This window comes from Arachis hypogaea, chromosome 9, assembly GCF_003086295.3.
Source record: "Arachis hypogaea cultivar Tifrunner chromosome 9, arahy.Tifrunner.gnm2.J5K5, whole genome shotgun sequence".
NCBI lineage: Eukaryota > Viridiplantae > Streptophyta > Magnoliopsida > Fabales > Fabaceae > Arachis > Arachis hypogaea.
This window is the reverse complement of record NC_092044.1, coordinates 31780637-31796786: the sequence shown is the minus strand read 5'-3', so window position 1 is coordinate 31796786 and position 16150 is coordinate 31780637. Positions and strand designations below refer to the sequence as shown.

General features: G+C 40.2%; 1 non-coding gene across 1 annotated transcript; it reads left to right on the top strand.

Moving 5' to 3' along the window:
- Nucleotides 1-14596: 14596 nt before the first annotated feature.
- Nucleotides 14597-14704, top strand: LOC112713694 (small nucleolar RNA R71). The gene has a single exon (XR_003158665.1). It is a non-coding gene; the product is annotated as a small nucleolar RNA R71 (small nucleolar RNA).
- The last annotated feature ends 1446 nt before the right edge of the window (nt 14705-16150 follow it).

Here is a 16150-nt window from a genome sequence, read left to right as displayed (position 1 = left end):
AAGGACCTTGAAGCAAAAGCTAAGAGAAGCCAAGGCACAACTCTCTGTAGAGGACCTAACAGAAATCTTCAAAGAAGAAGAACCCATGGCAGCCGAAAACAACAACAATGCCAACAATGCAAGGAAGGTGCTGGGTGACTTTACTGCACCTACTCCCGACTTCTATGGGAGAAGCATCTCTATCCCTGCCATTGGAGCAAACAACTTTGAGCTTAAGCCTCAATTAGTTTCTCTAATGCAACAGAATTGCAAGTTCCATGGACTTCCATTGGAAGATCCTCATCAGTTTTTAGCTGAGTTCTTGCAAATCTGTGACACTGTCAAGACTAATGGGGTTGACCCTGAGGTCTACAGACTTATGCTATTCCCTTTTGCTGTAAGAGACAGAGCTAGAACATGGTTGGACTCACAACCTAAAGAAAGCCTGAACTCTTGGGAAAAGCTAGTCAATGCCTTTTTGGCAAAGTTCTTTCCACCTCAAAAATTGAATAAGCTTAGAGTGGAAGTCCAAACCTTCAGACAGAAGGAAGGAGAGTCCCTCTATGAAGCTTGGGAAAGATACAAACAATTAATCAGAAAGTGTCCCACTGATATGCTTTCTGAATGGAGCATCATTGGAATTTTCTATGATGGTCTCTCTGAACTATCCAAGATGTCTTTGGATAGCTCTGCTGGAGGATCTCTTCATCTGAAGAAGACGCCTACAGAAGCTCAAGAGCTGATTGAAATGGTTGCAAATAACCAATTCATGTACACTTCTGAAAGGAATTCTGTGAACAATGGGACCAATCAGAAGAAAGGAGTTCTTGAGATTGACACTCTGAATGCCATACTGGCTCAGAATAAAATATTGACTCAACAAGTCAATATGATTTCTCAAAATCTGTCTGGAATGCAAAATGCACCAAGCAGTACTAAGGAAGCTTCATCTGAAGAAGAAGCTTATGATCCTGAGAACCCTTCAATAGAAGAGGTGAATTACATGGGAGAACCCTATGGAAACACCTATAATCCTTCATGGAGAAATCATCCAAATCTCTCATGGAAAGATCAACAGAGACCTCAACAAGGTTTCAACAACAATAATGGTGGAAGAAACAGGTTTAGCAATAGCAAGCCTTTTCCATCATCTTCTCAGCAACAGACAGAGAGTTCTAAGCAGAATACCTCTGACTTAGCAACCATGGTCTCTGATCTAATCAAAACCACTCAAAGTTTCATGACTGAAACAAGGTCCTCCATTAGAAATTTGGAGGCACAAGTGGGTCAGCTGAGCAAGAAAATTACTGAACTCCCTCCTTGTACTCTTCCAAGCAATACAGAAGAAAATCCAAAAGGAGAGTGCAAAGCCATCAACATGGCCGAATTTGGAGAGGAGGAAGAGGCAGTGAACGCCACTGAGGAAGACCTCAATGGACGTCTACTGGCCTCCAATGAGTTCCCCAATGAGGAACCATGGGAATCTGAGGCTCAAAATGAGACCATAGAGATTCCATTGAACTTACTTCTGCCATTCATGAGCTCTGATGAGTATTCTTCCTCTGAAGAGGATGAATATGTCACTGAAGAGCAAGTTGCTAAATACCTTGGAGCAATCATGAAGCTAAATGACAAGTTATTTGGAAATGAGACTTGGGAAGATGAACCCCCTTTGCTCACCAAAGAACTAGATGACTTGTCTAGGCAGAAATTACCTCAAAAGAGACAGGATCCTGGGAAGTTCTCAATACCTTGTACCATAGGCACCATGACCTTCAAAAAGGCCTTGTGTGACTTAGGGTCAAGTGTAAACCTCATGCCTCTCTCTGTAATGGAGAAGCTCGGGATCTTTGAGGTGCAAGCTGCAAAAATCTCACTAGAGATGGCAGACAATTCAAGAAAACAAGCCTATTGACTTGTAGAGGATGTTCTGGTAAAAGTTGAAGACCATTACATCCCTGCTGATTTCATAGTCCTAGAGACTGGGAAGTGCATGGATGAATCCATCATCCTTGGCAGACCATTCCTAGCCACAGCAAGGGCTGTGATTGATGTTGATAGAGGAGAATTGATCATTCAAGTGAATGAAGAATCCTTTGTGTTTAAGGCTCAAGGATATCCCTCTGTCATCATGGAGAGGAAGCATGAAGAGCTTCTCTCAAAACAGAGCCACACAGAGCCCCCACAGTCAAACTCTAAGTTTGGTGTTGGGAGGCCACAACCAACTTCTAATTTTGGTGTTGAACCCCCACATTCAAACTCTAAGTTTGGTGTTGGGAGGTTCCAACATTGCTCTGAGTATTTCTGAGGCTCCATGAGAGCCCTCTGTCAAGCTACTGACATTAAAGAAGCGCTTGTTGGGAGGCAACCCAATGTTTTATTTTATCTATTTTCCTTTGTTATTTTATGTTCTTTTGTAGGTTGATGATCATGAGAAGTCACAAAATCAATTGAAAAAGCAAAAACAGAATGAAAAACAGAAAGAAAAATAGCACACCCTGGAGGAGAGCGTGCTGGCGTTTAAACGCCAGTAAGGCTAGCTGTTGGGCGTTTAACGCCCAGTCTGGCACCATTCTGGGTGTTTAACGCCAGAAAGGGGCACCAGACTGGCGTTAAACGCCAGAAAAGGGCAAGCATTCGGCGTTAAACGCCAGAAATGGGCACCAGCCCGGCGTTTAACGCCAGAATTGGCTCAAAACGCATTTTTGCTTGCCACTTGGTGCAGGGATGAATTTTCCTTGACACCTCAGGATCTGTGGACCCCACAGGATCCCCACCTACCCCACCACTCTCTCTCTTCTTCACCCATTCACCAATCACCTCAACACCTCTTCCCCAAAAACCCTTCACCTATCAAATCCCATCTTTCTCTTCACCACTCACATCCACCCTTCATAAATCCCTACCTACCTCACCCTTCAAATTCAAACCACTTTCCCTCCCAAACCCACCCATACATGACCGAACCATGAGCCCTCCCACTCCTATATAAACCCATCTTCACTCCTTCATCTTCACATAACCAAACCACCACTTCTCCCCCTTTTTGGCCGAACACAAAGCCATTCCCTTCTTCCTCATTTCTTCTTCTTCTCCTCTCTTCTTTCTTCTTTTGCTCGAGGACGAGAAAACCTTTTAAGTTTGGTGTGGTAAAAGCATTACTTTTTGTTTTTCCATAACCATTTATGGCATCCAAGGCCGGAGAAACCTCTAGAAAGAGGAAAGGGAAGGCAAAAGCTTCCACCTCCGAGTCATGGGAGATGGAAAGATTCATCTCAAGGGTGCATCAAGACCACTTCTATGAAGTTGTGGCCTTGAAGAAGGTGATCCCCGAGGTCCTTTTTTCACTCAAAAAGAGTGAATATCCGGAGATCCGACATGAGATCCGAAGAAGAGGTTGGGAAGTTCTTACCAACCCCATTCAACAAGTCGGAATCTTAATGGTTCAAGAGTTCTATGCCAATGCATGGATCACCAAGAACCATGACCAAAGTGTGAACCCGGATCCAAAGAATTGGCTTACTATGGTTCGGGGGAAATACTTGGATTTTAGTCTGGAAAATGTAAGGTTGGCATTCAACTTGCCCATGATGCAAGGAGATGAACATCCTTACACTAGAAGGGTCAACTTTGATCAAAGGTTGGACCAAGTCCTCACAGTCATATGTGAAGAGGGCGCCCAATGGAAGAGAGGTTCAAGAGAGAAGCCGGTTCAACTGAGAAGGCATGACCTCAAACCCGTGGCTAGAGGATGGTTGGAGTTTATCCAACGCTCAATCATTCCCACTAGCAACCGGTCCGAAGTTACTATAGACCGGGCTATCATGATCCATAGCATCATGATTGGAGAAGAAATAGAAGTTCATGAGGTGATATCCCAAGAACTTTATAAGGTGGCGGACAAGTCCTCTACCTTGGCAAGGTTAGCCTTTCCTCATCTCATTTGTCACCTCTGTTATTCAGTTGGAGTTGACATAGAGGGAGACATCCCTATTGATGAGGACAAGCCCATCACTAAGAAGAGGATGGAGCAAACAAGAGACCCCTCTCATCATCAAATCCCTGAGATGCCTCAAGGGATGCACTTTCCTCCACAAAACTATTGGGAGCAACTAAACACCTCCCTAGGAGAATTGAGTTCCAACATGGGACAACTAAGGGTGGAGCACCAAGAACACTCTGTTCTCCTCCTTGAAATTAGAGAAGATCAAAGAATCATGAGAGAGGAGCAACAAAGACAAGGAAGAGATATTGAGGAGCTCAAGCACTCCATAGGATCTTCAAGAGGAAGAACAAGCCGCCATCACTAAGGTGGACCCGTTCTTTAATTTCCTTGTTCTTTATTTTTCTGTTTTTCAAAAATTATGCTTATGTTTATTTATGTTTGTGTCTTGTGGTCATTAGTGTCTTAGTGTCTATGCCTTAAAGTTATGAATGTCCTATGAATCCATCACCTCTCTTAAATAAAAAATGTTCTTAATTGAAAAAGAGAAGAATTGCATGAATTTTGAATTTTATAACAGTTTAATTATTTTGATGTGGTGGCAATACTTTTGTTTTCTGAATGTATGCTTAAACAGTGCATATGTCTTTTGAATTTGTGGTTCATGAATATTGGCTCTTGAAAGAATGATGAAAAAGGAGACATGTTACTGAGGATCTGAAAAATCATAAAAATGATTCTTGAAGCAAGAAAAAAGCAGTGAATACAAAAAAAAAGAGAAAAAGAAAAAGAAAGAAAAAGAAAGAAATAAAGTTGTGATCCAAGGCAAAAAGAGTGTGCTTAAGAACCCTGGACACCTCTAATTGGGGACTCTAGCAAAGCTGAGTCACAATCTGAAAAGGTTCACCCAATTATGTGTCTGTGGCATGTATGTATCCGGTGGTAATACTGGAAGACAGAGTGCTTTGGGCCACGGCCAAGACTCAATAAGTAGCTGTGTTCAAGAATCATCATACTTAACTAGGAGAATCAATGACACTATCTGGATTCTGAGTTCCTAAAGAAGCCAATCATTCTTAATTTCAAAGGATAGAGTGAGATGCCAAAACTGTTCAGAGGCAAAAGGCTAAAAGCCCCGCTCATCTAATTAATACTGATCTTCATAGATGTTTTTGGAATTCATTGCATATTCTCTTCTTTTTATCTTGTTTGATTTTCAGTTGCTTGAGGACAAGCAACAATTTAAGTTTGGTGTTGTGATGAGCGGATAATTTGTACGCTTTTTGACATTGTTTTTAGTATGTTTTTAGTATGATCTAGTTAGTTTTTAGTATATTTTTATTAGTTTTTAGTTAAAATTCACTTTTCTGGACTACTATGAGTTTGTGTGTTTTTTTGTGATTTCAGGTATTTTTTGGCTGAAATTGAGGGACCTGAGCAAAAATCTGATTCAGAGACTAAAAAGGACTGCAGATGCTGTTGGATTCTGACCTCCCTGCACTCGAAGCGGATTTTCTGGAGCTACAGAAGCCCAATTGGCGCGCTCTCAACGGCGTTGGAAAGTAGACATCCTGGGCTTTCCAGAAATATATGATAGTCCATACTTTGCCCAAGATTTGATGGCCCAAACCGGCGTTTAAAGTCACCCTCAGAATTCCCAGCGTTAAACGCCGGAACTGGCACAAGAATAGGAGTTAAACGCCTAAACTGGCATAAAAGCTGGCGTTTAACTCCAAGAAGAGTCTCTACACGAAAATGCTTTAATGCTCAGCCCAAGCACACACCAAGTGGGCCTGGAAGTAGATTTTTATGTCATTTACTCATCTCTGTACATCCTAGGCTACTAGTTCTCTATATATAGGACCTTTTACTATTGTATTTAGAGCTTTTGATCATGTTTTTATGATTGAACCCTCTTTGGGAGGCTGACCATTTGGCCATGCCTAGACCTTGTTCTTATGTATTTTCAACAGTGGAGTTTCTGCACACCATAGATTAAGGTGTGGAGCTCTGCTGTACCTCGAGTATTAATGCAATTACTATTGTTCTTCTATTCAATTCCGCTTGTTCTTGTTCCAAGATATCACTTGTTCTTCAGCTTGATGAATGTGATGATTCGTGACACTCATCATCATTCTCACCTATGAACGTGTTCCTGACAACCACCTCCGTTCTACCTTAGATTGGGTGAATATCTCTTGGATTCCTGATACACGATGCATGGTTGATCGCCTGACAACCGAGTGCTCGCCTGACAACCGAGCCAGCCATTCCGTGAGATCAGAGTCTTCGTGGTATAGGCTAGAACTGATGGCGGCATTCAAGAGAATCCGGAAGGTCTAACCTTGTCTGTGGTATTCTGAGTAGGATTCAATGATTGAATGACTGTGACGAGTTTCAAACTCCTGAAGGCGGGGCGTTAGTGACAGACGCAAAAGAATCACTGGATTCTATTCCGGCCTGATTGAGAACCGACAGATGGATAGCCGTGCCGTGACAGGGTGCGTTGAACATTTCCACTGAGAGGATGGGAGGTAGCCACTGACAACGGTGAAACCCTTGCATAAGCTTGCCATGGAAAGGAGTAAGAAGGATTGGATGAAGACAGTAGGAAAGCAGAGAGACGGAAGGGACAAGAATCTTCATACGCTTATCTGAAATTCCTACCAATGAATTACATAAGTATCTCTATCTTTATCTTTATGTTTTATTCGTATATCATCATTCATATCCATTTGAGTCTGCCTGACTAAGATTTACAAGGTGACCATAGCTTGCTTCATACCAACAATCTCTGTGGGATCGACCCTTATTCGCGTAAGGTTTATTACTTGGACGACCCAGTACACTTGCTGGTTAGTTGTGCGAAGTTGTGTTTATGCCATGGTATTGAACACCAAGTTTTTGGATTCATCACCGGGGATTATTTGTGTTGTGAAAAGTATTGATCACAATTTCGCATACCAACTAGTAACCTAGGGTTTACAGAAGTAAGTAAATGATGCAGAAATCCACTTCCGGGGCCCACTTGGTGTGTGCTTGGGCTGAGCGTTGAAGCTTTCACGTGCATAGGCTTTTCTTGGAGTTAAACGCCAGCTCTGGTGCCAGTTTGGGCGTTTAACTCCAGCTTTTATGCCAGTTCTGGCGTTTAACGCCAGAAAAGGGTCTCTGACCGGCGTTTTGACGACAATTTGGGCCATCAAATCTTGAACAAAGTATAGACTATTATACATTGCTTGAAAGCCCAAGATGTTTACTTTCCAACGCATTGGAGAGCGCACCAATTGGGCTTCTGTAGCTCTAGAAAATTCACTTCGCGTGTAGGGAGGTCAGAATCCAACAACATCTTCAGTCCTTTTTCAGCCTCTGAATTAGATTTTTGCTCAGGTCCCTCAATTTCAGCCAGAAAATACTTGAAATCACAGAAAAAAACACAAACTCATAGTAAAGTCCAGAAATGTGATTTTTGCATAAAAACTAATAATTATATACTAAAAACTAACTAAATCATACTAAAAACTACCTAAAAACAATGCCAAAAAGCGTATAAATGATCCGCTCTTCACAGCACCAAACTTAAATTGTTGTTTGTCCCCAAGCAACTGAAAACAAGATAGAATAAAAAGAAGAGAATACACAATAAATCTCACAATATCAATGAAACTTAGTTCGAATTAGATGAGCGGGGCTAGTAGCTTTTTGCTCTTGAACAGTTTTGGCATCTCACTTTATCCTTTGAAATTCAGAATGATTGGCATCTAAAGGAACTCAGAATTTGATAGTGTTATTGATTCTCCTAGTTCAGTACGTTGATTCTTGAACACAGTTACTTTATGAGTCTTGGTCGTGGCCCTAAGCACTTTGTTTTCCAGTATTACCACCGGATATATAAATGCCACAGACACATAACTAGGTGAACCTTTTCAGATTGTGATTCAGCTTTGCTAGAGTCCCCAGTTAGAGATGTCCAGAGTTCTTAAGCACACTCTTTTTGCTTTGGATCACGACTTTAACCACTCAGTCTCAAGCACATGGTTAGGGACAGCTTGATTTAGCCGCTTAGGCCAGGATTTTATTCCTTTGGGCTCTCTTATCCATTAATGCTCAAAGCCTTGGATCCTTTTTACCCTTGCCTTTTGGTTTCAAGGGCTATTGGCTTTTTCTGCTTGCTTTTTCTTTTTCTTTCTTTTCCTTTTTCGCCTCTTTTCTCTTTTCTCTTTTTTTTCGCAAGCCTTGTTATTCACTGCTTTTTCTTGCTTCAAGAATCAATTTCATGATTTTTCAGATTATCAATAACATTTTTCTTTGTTCATCATTCTTTCAAGAGCCAAGAAATTTAACATTCATAAACTTCACTATAAAAAATATGCACTGTTCAAGCATTCATTCAGAAAACAAAAAGTATTGCCACCACATCAAAGTAATTAAACTAATTAGGAACATTTTTCATTTAAGAGAGGTGAAGGATTCATAGAATTATTCATAGCTTTAAGGCATAGACACTAGACACTAATGATCATGTAATGAAGACACAAACATAGATAACACATAAAGCATAAAAATAAAAAAATAGAAAAATAAGAACAAAAAAATTAAAGAACGGGTCCACCTTAATGATGGCGGCTAGTCCTCTTTCTTGAGGATCCTATGGAGTGCTTGAGCTCCTCAATGTCTCTTCCTTGCCTTTGTTGCTCTTCCCTCATGGCTATTTGATCCTCTCTAATTTCATGGAGAATGATGGAGTGCTCTTGGTGCTCCATCCTTAGTTGCTCCATATTGGAACTCAAATCTCCCAAAGAGGTGTTGAGTTGCTCTCAATAGTTGTTTGGAGGAAATTGCATCCCTTGAGGCATCTTAGGGATTTCTTGATGAGGGACTTCCTCATGCTCTTGTTGGGGTCCATGAGTGGGCTCTCTTATTTGCTCCATCCTCTTTTTAGTGATGGGCTTGTCCTCTTCAATGAGGATGTCTTCCTCTATGACAAGTCCAGCTAAATTGCATAGGTGACTGGTGCACGAAATTGTGATCATCAACAATGGCACCAAAGACTTGGAGCTCTCAAACGTGAATCACACTTTGTCACAACTTCGCACAACTAACCAGCAAGTGCACTGGGTCGTCCAAGTAATACCTTACGTGAGTAAGGGTCGATCGCACAGAGATTGTCGTCTTGAAGCAAGCTATGGTCACCTTGTAAATCTCAGTCAGGCGGATTCAAATGGTTATGGAGTTTTAATAAATAAAAAGATAAATAAATAGAAAATAAAGATAGAGATACTTATGTAATTCATTGGTGGGAATTTCAGATAAGCGTACTCAGATGCTTTGCTCCTCTTAAATATCTGCTTTTCTACTGCCTTCATCCAATCCTTCATACTCCTTTTCATGGCAAGCTGTATGTTGGGTTTCACCGGCGTCAATGGCTACCTCCCGTCCTCTCAGTGAGAATGGTCCAAATGCACTGTCACCGCATGGCTAATCATCTGTCGATTCTTGATCATGTTGGAATAGGATTTACTATCCTTTTGCGTCTGTCACTACGCCCAACACTCGCGAGTTTGAAGCTCGTGACAGTCATCCCTTCCCAGATCCTACTCGGGATACCACAGACAAGGTTTAGACTTTTTGGATCTCAGGAATGGCCGCCAATAATCCTAGCTTATACTACGAAGACTCCGATCTTTCGGAATGGAGGCTAAGAGATACATGCTCAGTCTTAAGTAGAACGGAAGTGGTTGTCAGTCACACGTTCATGAGTGAGAATAGTGATGAGTGTCACGGATCATCATATTCATCATGTTGAAGTGCAAGCGAATATCTTAGAATACGAATAAGCATGAATTGAATATAAGAACAATAGTACTTTGCATTAATACTCAAGGAACAGCAGAGCTCCACACCTTAATCTATGGTGTGTAGAAACTCCACCGTTGAAAATACATAAGTGAAAATAGGGTAGGCATGGCCGAATGGCCAGCCTCCCAAAACGTGAACAATGGTTCCAAGATTCCAAAGATAGAAGAAAATACAATAGTCAAAAGGTCCTATTTATAAGAAAACTAGCTACTAGGGTTTACAGAAATAGGTAAATGATGCAGAAATCCACTTCCGGGCCCACTTGGTGTGTGCTTGGGCTGAGCATTGAGCTTTACACGTGTAGAGACCTCTCTTGGAGTTAAACGCCAGCTTTTATACCAGTTTGGGCGTTTAACTCCAACTTTTATGCTAGTTTTGGCATTTTGACTTCAGAATAAGGCAGAAAAGGGGCGTTTGAACGCCAGTTTGCGTCGTCAAAACTCAAGCAAAGTATGGACTATTATATATTGCTGGAAATTCCTGGATGTCTACTTTCCAACGCAATTGAGAGTGCGCCATTTGGAGTTCTGTAGCTATAGAAAATCCACTTCAAGTGCAGGAAGGTCAGAATCCAACAGCATCAGCAGTCCTTTGTCAGCCTCTGAATCAGATTTTTGCTCAGGTCCCTCAATTTCAGCCAGAAATTACATGAAATCACAGAAAAACACACAAACTCATAGTAAAGTCCAGAAATATGAATTTTGCATAAAAACTAATAAAAACATCCCAAAAAATTAGCTAGATCCTACTAAAAACTACCTAAAAACAATGCCAAAAAGCGTATAAATTTTTCGCTCATCACAATACCAAACTTAAATTGTTGCTTGTCCCCAACCAACTGAAAACAAAATAGGATAAAAAGAAGAGAATATACAATGAATCCCATAGTATCAATGAAACTTAGTCCTAATTAGATGAGCGGGGCTTGTGGCTTTTTGCTTCTGAACAATTTTGGCATCTCACTTTTTCCTTTGAAATTCAGAATGATTGGCATCTATAGGAACTCAGAGTTTCAGATAGTGTTATTGATTCTCCTAGTTCAGTATGTTGATTCTTGAACACAGCTACTTTATGAGTCTTGGCCATGACCCTAAGCACTTTGTTTGCCAGTATTACCACCGGATACATAAATGCCACAGACACATAACTAGATGAACCTTTTCAGATTGTGACTCAGCTTTGATAAAGTCCCAGTTAGAGGTGTCCAGAGTTCTTAAGCACACTCTTCTGCTTTGGATCATGACTTTAACCACTCAGTCTCAAGTTTTTCACTTGGACCTGCATGCCACAAGCACATGGTTAGGGACATCTTGATTTAGCCGCTTAGGCCTGAATTTTATTTCCTTGGGCCCTCCTATCCATTAATGCTCAAAGCCTTGGATCCTTTTTACCCTTGCCTTTTGGTTTTAAGGGCTATTGGCTTTTTCTGCTTGCTTTTTCTTTCTCTTTCTCTTTTTTTTTTCACCATTTTTTTCTTTTCTTTTCTTTTTTCAAATTTTTTTCACTATTTTTTCTTGCTTTAAAAATCAATTTCATGATTTTTCAGATTATCAATAACATTTCTCTTTGTTCATCATTCTTTCAAGAGCCAACAACTTTAACATTCATAAACAACAAGATAAAAATTATGCACTGTTCAAGTATTCATTCAGAAAACAAAAAGTATTGCCACCACATCAAAATAATTAAACTAGTTTCAAGATAAAATTTGAAATCCAAGTACTTCTTATTCTTTTGTAGTTAAGCACATTTTTCTTTTAAGAAAGGTGAAGGATTCATGGAGTTGTTCATAGCTTTAATACATAGACACTAGACACTAATGATCATGTAGTGAAGACACAAACATAGATAGAAGACACAGCATAAAGTCGAAAACAGAAAAATAAATAGATAAGGAGATTAAGGAATGAATCCACCTTAGTGAGGGTGGTGTCTTCCTCCTCTTGAAGAACCAATGGTGCTCTTGAGCTCCTCTATGTCTCTTCCTTGCCTTTATTGCTCCTCCCTCATAGCTCTTTGATCTTCTCTAATCTCATGGAGAATGATGGAGTGCTCTTGGTGTTCCACCCTTAATTGGTCCATGTTGTAACTCAAGCTTTCCAAAGAAGTGTTGAGTTACTCCCAATAATTGTGTGGAGGAAATTGCATCCCTTGATGCATCTCAGTGATTTATTGATGAGGGACTCCCTCATGCTCTTGTTGAGTGCCATGAATGGGCTCTCTTGTTGTGCAGTCACATGCTCTACTACTGAGCTATGGACCCTTGAGATGAATCTCTCCATCTCTCATGACTCGGAGGTGGAAGCTGTTGTCTTCCCTTTCCTCTTTTTAGAGGTTTCTCCGGCCTTAGGTACCATAAATGGTTATGGAAAAACAAAAAGCAATGCTTTTACCATACCAAACTTAGAAGGTTTGCTCATCCTCGAGCAAAAAAAGAAGGAAAGATGTAGAAGAAGAAGAAAATGGAGGATATTGAGGGTGTATAGGATTCGGCCAAGGGTAGAAGAAAAGTATATGTAATGTGTGAAAATGAAGTAGTGTGGAGGGGTTTATATAGGACTGGGGGGATAGGTAGGTTCATGTATTTGGGGTTGGGTTTGGGAGGGGAAAGTGGTATGAGAAGGTGTGAGGGGAGAGAGAGTGAATTGAGGTTGGTGGGGATCTTGTGGGGTCCACAGATCCTGAGGGGTCAAGGAATTCGCTTTCCTGCTCCAATTGGGCATTCAAAATGCCTTAGAGTGCAATTCTGGCATTTAAACGCCAGTCTGCTGCCCTGTTCTGGCGTTTAAACGCTAGCTTTTCTTCCTGTTCTGGTGTCTAAACGCCAGTTTGTTGCCCTATTTTGGTGTTTAAACGCCAGTCTAGTGTGCTATTCTGGTGTTTAAACGCCCAGAAAGGTGCCAGATTGGGCGTTTAAACGCCCATTTTACTATCCTTACTGGCGTTTAAACGCCAATAAGTCCTTCCTCCAGGGTGTGCTGTTTTCAATGCTGTTTTTTTTTATTTTTCTCTTTATTTTTGTAATTGTCTTTGTGACTTCACATGATCATCAACCTAAAAGAAAATAAAATAATATAGATAAACTTAAAATAAAATTGGGTTGCCTCCCAATAAGCGCTTCTTTAATGTCAATAGCTTGACAGTGAGTTCTCATGGAGTCTCACAGATGATCAGAGTATGGTTGAGATCTCTCAACACCAAACTTGAGTTTGGCTGTGGCCTCCCAACACCAAACTTAGAGTTTGAATGTGGGGGCTCTGTTTGACTCTGTATTGGGAGAAGCTCTTCATGCTTACTCTCCATGGTTACCGATGGAGAACCTTGAGACTTTACTACAAGGCATTCTTCATTCACATGAAGGATCAACTCTCCTCTGTCAACATTAATCATAGCTCTTGCTGTGGCTAGGAAGGGTCTTCCAAGGATGATGGATTCATCCTCATCCCTCCTAGTGTCTAGGATTATGAAATCAGCAGGAAAGTAAAGGCCTTCAACCTTCACTAGCACGTCCTCTACTAGTCCATAAGCCTTTTTCATAGATTTATCTGCCATCTCCAATGAGTATCTGGCAGTCTGTACCTCATAGATTCCCAGTCTCTCCATTACAGAGAGTGGCATCATGTTTATCCCTGATCCCAGGTCACACAGAGCTTTTTCAAAGGTCATGGTGCCTATGGTACAGGGTATTAAGAATTTACCAGGATTCTGTTTCTTTTGAGGTAAATTTTGCTGAACCAATGTATTTAGTTCATTGGTGAGCAAGGGAGGCTCTTCCTCCCAAGTCTCATTACCAAATAGCTTGGTATTCAGCTTCATGATTGCTCCTAAATATTAGGCAACTTGCCCTTCAACAATGTCTTCATCCTTTTCAGAAGATGAATAGTCATCAGAGCTTATGAATGGTAAAAGGAGGTCCAAGGGAATCTCTATGGTCTCTGTATGAGCCACAGATTCCCTTGGTTCCTCATTAGGGTATTCTTTACTGATCTTTGGACGTTCCCTGAGGTCTTCCTCATTGGGATTCACGTCCTCCTCCTCCTCTAAGGTTTCGGCCATGTTGATTATATCAATGGCCTTGCACTCTCCTTTAGGATTCTCTTCTGTATTTCTTGGTAGAGTGTTAGGAGGAGTTTCAGTAACCCTTTTACTCAGCTGGCCCACTTGTGCCTCCAAATTTCTAATGGAGGATCTTATTTCAGTTATGAAACTAAGAGTGGCCTTAGATAGACCAGAGACTATGTTTGCTAAGCTAGAAGGATTCTGCTCAAAATGCTCTGTCTGTTGCTGAGATGATGATGGGAAAGGTTTGCTATTGCTAAACCTGTTTCTTCCACCATTGTTATTATTGAAGCATTGCTTCTGTTGATCCTTCCATGAAAAATTTAGATGATTTTTCCATGAAGGATTATAGGTGTTGCCAAAGGCTTTACCCATGTAATTCACCTCTGCCATTGCAGGGTTCTCAAGATCATAAGCTTCTTCTTCAGAAGATGCTTCTTTAGCACTGTTGGATGCATTTTGCAATCCATTCAGACTCTGAGAGACCATATTAACTTGTTGGGTCAATATTTTATTCTGAGCCAGTATGGCATTCAGAGCATCAATTTCGAGAACTCCTCTCTTTTGAGGCGTCCCATTACTCACAGAATTTCTCTCAGAGGTATACATGAACTGGTTATTTGCAACCATTTCAATAAGTTTCTGAGCTTCTGCAGGCATTTTCTTTAGGTGAATGGACCCACCTGCAGAGTGGTCCAGTGACATCTTGGAAATTTCAGACAGACCATCATAGAATATATCTAATGTGGTCCATTCTGAAAGCATGTCAGAAGGACACTTTTTGGTCAGTTGCTTGTATCTTTCCCAAGCTTCATAGAGGGACTCACCATCTTTTTGTCTGAAGGTCTGAACATCCACTCTAAGCTTGCTCAGCTTTTGAGGAGGAAAGAACTTGGCTAAGAAAGCCGTGACCAACTTATCCCAAGAGTCCAGGCTATCTCTAGGTTGTGAGTCCAACCATGTTCTAGCTCTGTCTCTTACAGCAAAAGGGAAAAGCATAAGCTTGTAGACTTCATGATCAATTTCATTTGTCTTAACAATATCACAGATCTGCAAGAACTCAGTTAAGAACTGATAAGGGTCTTCTGATGGAAGTCCATGAAACTTGCAGTTCTGTTACAGTAGAGAAACTAATTGAGGCTTTAGCACAAAATTGTTTGCTCCTATGGCAGGGATTGAGATGCTTCTTCCATAGAAGTTGGAAGTTGGTGTAGTAAAATCACCAAGAATCTTCCTTGCATTGTTATTTGGTTCGGCCATAATTGTTTCTTTTGCTGCTTCCTTTTCAAAAATTTCAGTGAGGTCCTCTTCAGAGTTTTGTGCTTTAGCTGCTCTTAGCTTCCTCTTCAGAGTCCTTTTAGGTTCAGCTTCAGCTTCAACAAGTATGCCTTTATCTTTGTTCCTGCTCATATGAAAGAGAAGAAAACAAAGAAAATATAAAATCCTCTATGTCACAGTATAGAGATTCCTTGAGGTGTCAGAGGAAAACAAGAATGGAAGAAGGAGGTAAGAATTCGAACACACAAAGAGAGATGGAGTTCGAATTGACAATGGAGGAGGAATGTTAGTGTTTAAATAGAAAAAGATAAGAGAGGGGGGAGAATTTTTGAAAATAAAAAGAATAAAATTTAAAATAAATTTTTGAAAAATTGGTTGTGGTTTTGAAAAAGATAAGAAATAGTAAAACAAAGAAAAAGTTAATTAGTTAGTTGAAAAAAAGATTTGAAAATTAATTTTGAAAAGATAAGAAGTTTAGAAAAGATTTTTGAAATCAATATTTTTTAAAAAAAGATATGATTTGAAAAAGGTATGATTAAAAAGATATGATTAAAATTTATTTTGAAAAAGATTTGAAAATGAAATTTTAAAAAGATTTGATTTTTTTTGAAAAAGATATGATTTTGAAAAAGATATGATTGAAAATATTTGACTTGAAAAAGATTTGATTTTGAAAAAAAAAATGAATATTTGAAAAAGATTTGATTTGAAAACAAAATTCCTCTCTTTGTGTCATCATGGCGTTAAACGCCTAGGAGCTGCATGTTTTGGGTGTTTAACGCCCAATTGCTGCATGGTTTGGGTGTTTAAACGCCCAGCCAAGTACCCTGGCTGGCGTTTAAACGCCAGTTTTTCTTCTTCACTGGGCGTTTTGAACGCCCAGCTTTTTCTCTGTAATTCCTCTGCTTTATGTTCTTGGATCTTCATTTTGCTAAATCCTTTATTCAAGAAGATACGTTTTCAATTTTGAAAAATAACAAAATGAGTCAAAACATATAATTCTTGGATCAAAACACAAGATATATGCAAGAACAT